The sequence below is a fragment of the Bidens hawaiensis genome, unplaced genomic scaffold, assembly GCF_021521415.1.
Source record: "Bidens hawaiensis isolate Kalapana, Puna unplaced genomic scaffold, B.hawaiensis_p1.1 tig00022575_1, whole genome shotgun sequence".
NCBI classification, from domain to species: domain Eukaryota; kingdom Viridiplantae; phylum Streptophyta; class Magnoliopsida; order Asterales; family Asteraceae; genus Bidens; species Bidens hawaiensis.
Genome location: NW_027493523.1, coordinates 1 through 11,903, shown reverse-complemented (window position 1 = coordinate 11,903; position 11,903 = coordinate 1).

Genomic DNA, 11,903 nt, shown 5'->3' with positions numbered 1-11,903 from the left:
TTTAGGTTGCATGATTAGAAAATTATGTGGGCCTTTATTTGATTGTTTGAACGCACTTACTATTATTGCTATATTGCTTAATTCGTTTACGCCTCATGTACACAAAGCACACACAAGTCCAAGGCTTATGCCTAAAAGCAAAAAAAAAAAAAATTCAAAATTTTCAAATTATGGTGTTCCGATAATTCTCTGCATAAAGATGACTCGTCGTGGCGGGTATGTACTAACTGGAAGGAGGACGTGCTTGTTTCCCAAACTCTTGACACCAAGGTTCATGAAACCTAAGGATAAGCAATGCACATAAATCCCAATCAGCCGCGGGACCTGGTTGCTTACCTGGAGAGTTCGGGAAGGGCATGAAACTTATTAGGCCAAAGCATACTACACCAAACGCCATACGATTCACTACTTTATGTTTTCAACCGTGATCATGTTCTCTTTGTGATAAGGATATGGTTGCACTCTTAGGGGTCATACAAGTCATGGCGGTTCATGCAACGTGTGACTCCGACCCCCTATGTTTTACAATGTGTTTTAACCGAAAGTCTGTCAAGTCGTGGTGATATACGAATAACCAGCTTTTGGTTCGATTTACTTTCGAAATTTTGATGTTGTGTTGGAACACAAGAGTCCATGGTGGTTCATGAAAACTCTAAGTTCCTCACCACACTCATTATATTTGTGGTTTTCATATTTTAACAAGCTTTACAAAAGATTTATTTTCTTTATGTATATCATGCACTATTCCAAGTCTCATGATTTTCCTTACCCTTGTTCGCAGAATGGCTTCCCGCAACCTTAAGCGTCGATCATCTAGTAGCAAGATAACCTCACAGATTACCAAGCACTTGACAGCGGTCCTCCCTAATATCATGACCCAGATGCACCAGAACATCATGGCCAACGTTAACCCTCCTCCTCCCCCACCTTCAGCTCCCGTTGTAACCTACAAGAACTTTACTGATGCCAAACCTACCAAGTTTAATGGAACTCAAGGTGCCACTGCCCTACTTCAGTGGTACGAAAAGATGGAAAGCGTGTTTTACCAAATTGAATGTCCTGATGATAAGCGAACCCGATTCGCTACAGGTATGTTCGAGGAAGGTGCACTTACATGGTGGGTAAAGGAAAAGTTGACCCGTGGTGTTGAAGCTGCCATGGCCTTGCCATGGAATGAATTGAAGGATCTTATGACCCAAGAGTTTTGCCCTCCAAACGAGCTCATGAACTTGGAGGCTGAGTTTTGGAACCTCAAACAAGAGGGCGGTGAGCATTTGGCTTACACCACCCGTTTCAAAGAGTTGAGCGTGCTAGTGTCGCATCTTGTTACCCCTACCTCGCGTGCCATCGAGAAATACATTAGGGGACTACCAAGGCAAATCCAAGATAGTGTCTTTAGTAGTTCGCCTAAGGAACTTGGCGATGCGATTAAACTAGCCGCAACCCTAACCGACAACCATGTCAAAGCCGGGACTTTGACATTAAAATCATCAAAGAAATCGATCGAAAGACCCGCTGCTGAACCCAAAGAACCCAAACCCGAATCATCCAAACCCGCATACTCCTCCCACAACCGCAACAAGAAACGCAAGAACTACGCGCTAACCCAACAACCCGCACCCTCAACCCAAGCCAACCCCATGCCACCTCTCAAGAAACCCTATGGCGGACCTCACCCGTTTTGTAGCACCTGCCAACGTCACCATCCCGCCTATGCTTCTTGCCGACAATGCACCCGTTGCAACCGTTACGGGCATCTTAGCCCCACTTGTCGTGAAACTACCATAGCGGCTCCCCCGAGGGCTGCTCAACCAAATCCCCGACCCGTGCCATATGCCCAACCCGTTAACCAAATGCGGGCTTGCTATAATTGTGGTGAATTTGGCCACTTTCGTAGTGCGTGTCCACGACTTGCAAATGTGAACACACTTCGGCTGGCTCCTGCTTCGCAATTCCAGCTCCAAGCTTACCAAGCCTACCAAGCGATTCAGCCACAAGTTCCTCAATTGATGGCTAATCAAGCTCCACCATTGCTAGCTATTCAAGCACCTGCACCTCATGAGGCTCAAGTCGCTCAAGCCATTCAAGCTCCTCAAGATAACCGTGGGCGTGCTTCCATGATGAATGCCCACCAAGCGCAACAAAACGGCGATGTAGTGAACGGTACGTTTCTTGTAGACAACCACTTTGCTACCATTTTATTTGATACCGGTTCCGATATGAGTTTTGTGTCTTTTGAATTTGAGTCCTTGCTTGCTAAGCCCCGATCTAGACTTAAGAGCTCATACACTGTTGAAGTAGCGAATGGTAAATCCGTGACGATCGACTCTATTATTCGAAGTTGTAAGATGAATCTTAATGGCCACACGTTCTCAATCGACCTCATCCCGATGCAATTGGGAAAATTGACAGTGCGAAACGAACTTTTAAATTATTGGCTGGTTTCGTTATGGGCATCTTGGTTTCGTTATGGGCATCTTGAATCAGTTACAGTGGCTTACTTGGGAAAACTGGCATTTCCAAACGAACTTTCAATTTCTTGGTTGCTTTCGTTATCGACATCTCAAATCTGGCTCTTCGATTTCTTCGAACTCCAACGGTCTTGACCGCTGGTCACCACTGACAATCGTAGTTGTGTTAACTCAAACACATATCAGTCGTCACTAAGCTTAAGCTTAGGCTTGTTATTAGTTTTATTTTTAGTTGGGGGTATTCTAAGTTGTTCATGTTGCGTATATTAAAGAATTATCGGCATATATATACGTATATATATAGTAGATGTGAGGTATAAGAATTCATTGCACCGACATAACCAGCACCAGATCGAGATACTAGTTTGATGAGTTTGAATCTCTCGGATCCGCGGTATCCGCTAACGGCAGCAAGAACGGGAGCCCCAACTTTGGAGAGATAGGTGGAAATTCGGTCATTGCTCCAACATAACGAGCACCAGATTGAGATATTAGTTCGCACTTAGCTTAACCGGTTGACACGTATGCAGACGTGGATTTAGGTTCGGTGATGTCCCGGATATTAACACGTTTGCTTACAGCATTCGTTGACACATTTGCATAATACACAATGAAAGCACAAACTGAAACAACAATCCATACAATAACAATTGTCTTCGTTATTTTTCTCTTCTTCTTGTTTGACTGGTCGTTGAAGAGGACGGATATTGTATGGATTGTTGTTTGAGTTTGTGCTTTCATTGTGTATTATGCAAAAGTGTTAATATCAGCGCCAACACTGAGCCTAAATCCACGTCAGCATACGTGTTAACCGGTTCAGGTAAGTCATGGGTAATATCTTAGTCTGGTGCTCGTTAAGCTGGAACAATGACCGAATTTCCACCTATCTGTCCAAAGCATACGCTCACGTTCTCGCTGCCGGTAGCGGATACCGCGGATCCGAGAGATTCAAACTCATCAAACTAGTGTCTCGATCTGGTGCTGGTTATGTATGCGCAATGAATTCTTATAGCGCACATCTACTATATATATACGTATATATATAAGCTGATAATTCTTTAATATACGCAACATGAACAACTTAGAATACCCCCAACTAATAATAAAACTAATAACAAGCCTAAGCTTAAGCTTAGTGACGATTGATATGTGTTGAGTGAACACAACTACTGTTGCCGGTGGTGGCCAAAGGTCAAGACCGTTGGAGTTTGAAGATATCGAAGAGGCGGATTTGAGATGCCGATACCGAGAGCATCCAAGAAAGGGTTCGCTTGGCACTGTCAGTTTTTAGCAAGGTGATCACTGTAACTGATTCAAGCAGTCCTTAACGATAGCAGCCAATAAATTGAAGGGTCGTTTCGTAATGTCAATTTTCCCATATAAGGCCTGCTACCGAACACACTTTGCCGAATTGTGAATAATAATATATTATTCATAATTAAAATAATATTAATAATAATAATTATAAATAACAATAAATAACAAAAAAAAAGAAAAGAAAAAAAAACAAAAACATAACAAGACAAGCTGGTGGGTTTTTCTAGAAAAGCTTCCCTATACGCCGTGTATAGACCTATACGCGACGTATTAGCTTGATTCCAACCTGCCTTGCAAAAGCAGGCGCATGATCGTACCTTATACGCCGCGTATAGGCCTATACACGGCGTATTAGGGTTCCTGAATTATTGGAGCCTGGCTCCCCTCCCTTCTCCTCCTTTCCTTTCTCTATTATAAAGGAGGCGTATGCTCTCGACGTTCAACAAAAAAAAATATATAACATTTGAACTATATATACCCAGAATGTCTTGGTTTAACCATTTATTTCCGGAGGAGGAGCCGGGTTACGCCGCTAACGATCAGCCTGGCACGTCGTGGTTACCCGACTTGAACCAGGTTTCGTTATATATTTATTTAGTATGAATTTGGTAGTTTTTTTTACTAACACATGCTACATTACGTTTTGTCAGGAGTATGTCGGTTATGATACCCTGCCCCAACAACTTTATTGTTAGCCCGAACAATTTTATGGTAACACTGGCTCGCCGGGCTTGCCAAACTTGAACCAGGTTTTGTTATAGCTGTTATTTTTATTTATTATTATAACTAGCACTGTTGTTTGAATTTTTAATTTATGTATTTTAGGAGTACTTCGTGTCGGATTACGGTATTCAGCCGACATACCCGTCACCTGTCGCCTGGTCGGACTATGGAGGTCAGGCTTCGGCATCGTACCGTCATGAGTCTTCATCGCACCACGGGCGAAACGATCATGCTGGGCCAAACCCAAATAACGAAGATGAGTACGATGACGACTACATACGCGAAGTGAAGGTTTCGTATAAAACAGATGCTGTAAGACACCGTGTGTTTTGTTTAAGTTAATATTATTTATTTGTATGTTATTTAATAAACGGCTTAATAAATATGGTAAAATTGTTTCAGATTTTTGAGAGCCGCGAGGAGCTGGAGAAATGGGTAAAAATTAGAGGACGGGAGCATGGGTTTGTTGTTGTGGTCCAGCGGTCAAGGAAAAACGTTGTGGACCTTGCATGCAATCGTGGGGGCGAACCCAAAATAAAGGCTACGATGAGACGTACCGGGAGCATAAAAAAATGCTGTCCATTTAAGATCTTGGGCAGGTACGACTCGAGGGATGCATGTTGGAGGGTTCAAGTGGTAAACGAGACTCACAACCACGATCCCGTTGAATTCGAGGAGGGGTGTGCGTCTTTTAGAAAAATGAACACCGACCAGCTGGATATGGTTGAGAGTTTACACAGGGCCGGCATGAAGCCGCAAGAAATCGAAGCAGCCCTCCGCGAAAAGTTTCCCAGTGTGCAACCTGTAATAAAAGACATATACAACCACACCGCCAAGATTAGGAGGGATGGGCTACTAGGCGACACCCCTATGAAGGTAGTTCAAAACACTTGTAGTTTTAATGTGTACTTGTCGTGCTTGTAATATTTACCAAAGTTTTATTTCATCCAATGCAGGCGCTGGAAAACTTTCTCGCAGGCAACGGTTTCACGTTCTATACCCGGGAGAGTGATACCGACGACAGGACAGAGGAAATTTTCTTCTGTCATAGTAAGTCGCATAAGATGTGGCGTGCGTTCCCCGAGGTGCTGATGATTGACACGACGTACAACACCAACATGTACGACTGGCCGTTGGTTCAGTTTATCGGTGTGACGTCGACATCAAAGTCGTTTTGTATCGCCACCGCGTTTGTTATTAGGGAACAGCAGAGGAACTTCGCCTGGGCTCTGGAGAAACTTAAACAAATGCTCGATGACTGCATGGAGCCACGCGTGATCCTGACTGACGCGGACCAGGCCCTTATGAACGCCTGCGACGCGGTCTTCCCTAATGCCACCAAAAATTTATGCAGGTGGCACATATCCGATAATATAAGGAGAAAATTTAAGGGCCTATATAGGACGGATATGGGGACGAAATTTGCGTACTGGTGGAAGGTCCTGTATCAGTCTTCAACGATACAGGAGTACGACAACCATTGCATCAACATGGAGTGTCATTTGATACATGACGATAGAGCAGGTGAGTCCTTCGAACCGGATGACAGTTTTTAATAGCCTAAACATATGTCTTAATAACGTTTCCCTTTATCTTTCAGAGGTCTGGCAATACATTCACACCAGCTGGCTGGATCCATACAGACACAGGTTTGTAGCATGCTGGATCGACGAACGCCGAAACTACGGCGAACTGAGTTGAGAGCCAGCACGCAAATCTGAAAAGGTACCTCAGTGGAAGTAACACTCGCTCGACACAATTTCCAGGCACATCCTTAAAATGGTCGAATCGCAAATGAAAGAGATCGTTAAATCTTTTAACGACTCACGTTCCAAGGTCATGGAAGGACATCGACAGCACGTCTGGTTGAAAAAGTTATAAACAGGGTGTCGACTCACGCTCTAGGTCTACTTGTGAACGAGTATGAGTTGATACACAAGATGCGTGATGGCGGGGCTTCATGCGACCACCATTTGTATTCGTCTTCGGGGCTGCCATGTGCTTGTCGGATTGAGGGATACATAGTTAACGACACGTGTATCCCAATAAACGATGTTGACCCGTTCTGGAGAAGGCTTAATTTTGATCCAGCCTATCCGCCGAACGAAGAGCCAGACTACGAAGCAGGTATGCGTGAAATCAACGATACGCTGTTGTCCATAGATGATCCTAATCAGAAGAAAAGTTTTTTCGTGAAGCTCATATATGCTATTCCAGGGAGATCTAAAAAGAAGTCATCCGAAAAAAGAGAGGATCCTCGGGGGCGTCCCAAAAAACCAGATCCCCCAAGACACAGCTCCTACACTCCCGCTCCAGGTCTCCCCAGACACGGTTCCTACACCCCCGCTCCAGATCTCCCAGACACAGCTCCTACACCCCATTCTCGCCACAGGTGCCCAGCAACAAAACCCCCACCCCATCCTTGCTGTCTCGTTCGTTGTCCCAGTCAGCGTCGCGGTTTAATATTCGTCGGGGACGACCTAAGACATCGAAATCTACAGGAGCTCACCTTGGGTTTCCTTTGATGGTTTCGCCAGCGCAAGTGCCGGCGATAAAAATGTTTAGGAGCGTCATTCCTGGCCGGGCTCAGCCGTTCATCGCAGACATAAAAAACGTACGCCCAGACGGTAACTGCGGTTTCCGATCAATCGCCGTGGGTTTGAGGCTACATGAGAAACTCTGGCCGGATATTAGGCTACGCAATGCAGAACGAGCTGGAAACCAACGAAGGGTGGTGGAGGGCGATGTTCAGAAAAGAGGATGAAAAATTGTACGGCTGGGTTCATTCCAGCATTCCGTACTCCAACACGGTCAAACCGGCGCCGCCGAGTCGTTGGTTCAGCGTACCTGGTCACCGGCACGTGGCTGCTCAAACATACGCGTGTGTGTTAGTCAACCTAGCTGGCAATCAGACCGAATCTTACTTCCCATTGAGAATCGGTCCTGACTTGGTTCTGGATCCAAAGGTTATAGGCATCGCTAACTGGGGAGGTGATCACTGGATATATATTAACCTGGTAGGGGATTTCCCAATGCCTACGCCAAACCATAATTGGGAAAGAAGCGCCGTACCGGCGGCGCTCGAATGGAAAATACGATTCGGACAGCGTTTGAATGAATACGAAGACATACGCCAGGGTTGGCGAAAGGAATCCTCTAACGTAGATCTAGACAGCTTATTGAATACATTGTATCAATGGACAAAAGGTCTATAATAATAATAATAACAACAAATACTAAATAATAAATAATAATAATTTTAATAATACAAAATAACAATAATTAAATAACAATAATTAAATAACAAATTAATATTAATATTATTAACTAAATAATATAAAATAAAATTAATAAAAATATTAATAATAATAAATAATATATAATAATAACTAAATAACAAATTATTATTAATATTAATAACTAATAAATAATAAAAACTAATAAATAATGAAAATTAAATAAAAAAAATAGGCCTAATACGTCGCGTATAGGCCTATACGCGACGTATTGGCCCCCTTATATCAGGTGCCGGCAGCTCAACAGCCACATAATTTTAAATTTCAAACTCTCGCCCGATCAACCGAGCATCCGAGCATCCACACACGAGCCTATATCGGACGGACACCGACCGGAATACCAAACGAGCCAACGAGATTTCACCCGACACCGATACGATATGGAGGTAATTTTTTAATATTATGTTGATGATGATGATTATGTTAACATGATGATGATGTATTATTGATGATATGATGTTGATGATCCTGTTGTTTGGATGGATAAAACCGACGGCTGGAGGCCGGCCGTAAAATGGCCGGAGTCCGGCCTTCTGTTTACAAGGACTATCAGACGCGGCGTATAGACCTATACGCGGCGTCTGATATAATTTTTTTTATTTTCTGTTTTATTATTAATATTATTATTAATAATATTATTAATTAATTAATTAATATTATTATAAATATTATTAATTAAATAATTAATATTATTATAAATATTATTATTAATATTTATTATTCGTATTTATTATTATTATTATTAATATTATTATTGTTGTTATTGTTATAATTATTATTATTATTATTTGTTATTATTATAGTTTGTAGACGACGAGATTGAGGCCGAGCTCGAGCAGGTGGAGCGGGGCCAGGGCTATGTCCGTGGCCAGGGCTGGGGCCAGGGGCCAGGGCTAGGGGCGGGGCCGCGGACCCTCGAAGGGCAACGACGTGTTGCTCACCTACCCTCATCTGCAGTTTGATGAGGGTTCTCCCGCCCACACACGATACATTCGCCTACGCCAGATGCACCCGTTTCCCAGCACGATTATATCCTGGTCGTTTTTGGAGTCTTGTGACGCGCACCAGCGGGCGGCTGAGTACATTGGACAGGATACGCCCTGGAGCCGTTACTTCTGTATCCACGATCAGCCCACCGGGAGCTGACACTAGAGGTTTACAGCACGATACGCGTTACGTAAGTTTACACCACATTGTTATATTTATATATATATTATATTATATTATATTATATTATATTATATTATATTATATTATATTATATTATATTATATTATATTATATTATATTATATTATATTATATTATATTATTGCAGGCCCCGCGCGCCTGGTACGCCAGAGATTCAGATGAGGGTGCCAGGCGCCGATACGACACAGTCGGCGGTTTACTTCCGCATGTTTGGGCATGACGTCCATCTCTCGATGGAGGAGTTCGCGGTTGCTCTGGGCTTATACACCGTGCAGGAGGTACGCAGCCTGATATACACGGAGAGCATCCACCAGATGCCGGAGGACAAGCTGCGGGTATGGTGGCGGGCCATCAGCGATCACGACTTCGGGGATAGGACCTTGGACACCGGTTCCAAGCTCTCGGCTATTAGGGACCCGCTGCACAGGTACGTTCTTAGAATGTATAATATAATATAATATAATATAATATAATATAATATATAATATAATATAATATAATATAATATAATATAATATAATATAATATAATATAATATAATATAATATAATATAATATAATATTATATTATAATAGAATATAACATTATATTATTATTATTATTATTGTTAATATATTATATTATCTTATATTACACAGGTACCTTTACAGGCTGATTGCGATGTTCATCGCGGGTGGCAATCAGGGCGCGGATAATTGCAGCCTGCGTGACCTGTTTTTTTTTAGGTGTCTGCTGATTCACAGGCACTTCAACCTCGCTAGGGGGGTTGCAGACTATTTTGTTGGCTACTAGTTCAGGCAGGGATGAGGGTCCTTGATGGGTGGCGGGTACGTCACCCAGCTTGCGATATCTCTAGGCCATGGAGCCCTGGTGGACGAGCTTCTTATCGCTCCGACCCCTCCGAGCGAGCTGGACCGCGCCCGTTGCGGCGGCATGCACATTGTGCGTTCGTTCCCCGGGCCCAACGGCCCGCGCGACCGACTGGTGGCGGGGGTGGGGGCACGTGCGCCTTACGTCCCGATGCCTTTAGTCGAGCCTCCCCCGCTCGCGGCACCGGAGGTGGAGCTTGTCCATGAGCCTGTCGACGCGGGGGAGGGGGGCGGCGGGGATTCAGACGACGGTGGTGCCCGACGTGAGGATCCGGGCGCATCTCAGGTACGTTTTAATATATTAACGTTTTATCGTTTCTTTTAATTCGACTTCGTATTAAATGTATTTATGTGGTTTTGTTGTTAGGGACCGACGTAGCACGTTCCACGCACATATCGCGTGGTGCGTCTGGGTCCCGCCACCGACGTTAGGTTGGAGGCCCTAGAGTTGGAGATGAGGCGGATGTCACGCCAGATTGACTGGCGGATGAGCCCCATGTCGTGCCAGATCGACTGGCTTGTTGGCAGTCGGGTAGCGAAGCTGTCTGGACAGCAGTACACCGTGCCACCGCCGCCACCCCCCAGTTTTGACCACGAGGCGAGCACGTCTGGCGTGAGACGCGGACGGGGCGACAACGTGGATGCCCCAGACGGTTCGGCGCCGAGGCGCAAGGGAGAGGATGACGCCGACGTTGGCGACGCGTTCAGGGGGCTCGTGGGCCACGACGACGGCATGGACATGGACATGGGGGACTTCATGTAGATTTCATGTTCTAGTTGTCGTATTTTCTTTTATTTGTACAGATTTAACAATGATTTTTTGGTATATATAATTTATTTGTACAGATTTAACAATGATTTTTGGTATATATAATTAATTAATATATAATGATAATAATAATAATAACAAAATAACAAAGAAAAAAAATATAAAAAAAAACATAATAAGACAAAATTGGTTGGAATTTCTAGAAACACCGGGCTATACGCCGCGTATAGCCCTATACGCGGCGTATAAGCCGGTGTTTTAGCAATTGGGGCGGTATCCCTAGAAAATCCGTAATTTAATAAGTTTGGCGTACCTAACTGATGCATTAAATGACAAACTAGATATGAGGCGCCATCAACCACGATTTCAAAATTCAAAACCCACTTACTCTTTCTCTCTCTATATGAAAAAGAATCTAACGTTACAAAAACGGGCAGCTTATAATTAGGGTTGTGTTTGAAGCAACCAAAATTAATTGGTTTTATTTTTTAATTAGTATTTGTTTTTTGGTGAACAACAAAAAATTAGGGCTTTGAATGGTTGGTGTTTTTCTGGCTGTGGCAGAATGTCTGTTGAGGATATGGACTCTTTCATTTCCAGAATGTCTGTTTGTATCTAACCCCCAATAAACCATTTACTACCATTGTTGGTCGGTCCAAGGTTTAAACTAAAATTGGTGTAATCGAGTTATTGTTAGAGAAAGTCAACATCCTCGTATGATATTTACCTTTTATAAAGCTATATATATATAGCATTGAAGTCGTTTGTTAACAATTAATGAACAAAATGAATGAATATAAACGAATGTAAATGCACTTACTCTCACAAAAAAGACATTTGTTCATGTTCGTCCATTCGTTCAGTTAAATGAACAAGGTCAAAGTCAAACTCAGGTAAATATGAGTATGAAATGATTATGTTTTTGACATGTTTTTTTTGGCGATTGGTGTTTGGGCCTATAATCCTTATTGTTATAGTAATAAAGTCGGCCGACCCATTTTCTTATAAACCGGTTGAAATTGCCACATCTAAATACATTATAATAACTTCAAAGTGAGTAAAGAGTACTTTTGACACTAAGTTCTCTCTTGTTTTATATATCGATTTCTAATAATGCCTATACAAGAATTGAAGTTCATGATATGCTAACTAAAAGAACAAGCCTTATTTTTCTTTCGTTTATCGTTTTTACATTTAGTTGTAAAAGAAGTTAACATTTTGTTTATCGTATTTAAGACTATTTTATCATAACTTTTGGGTTGCCTCA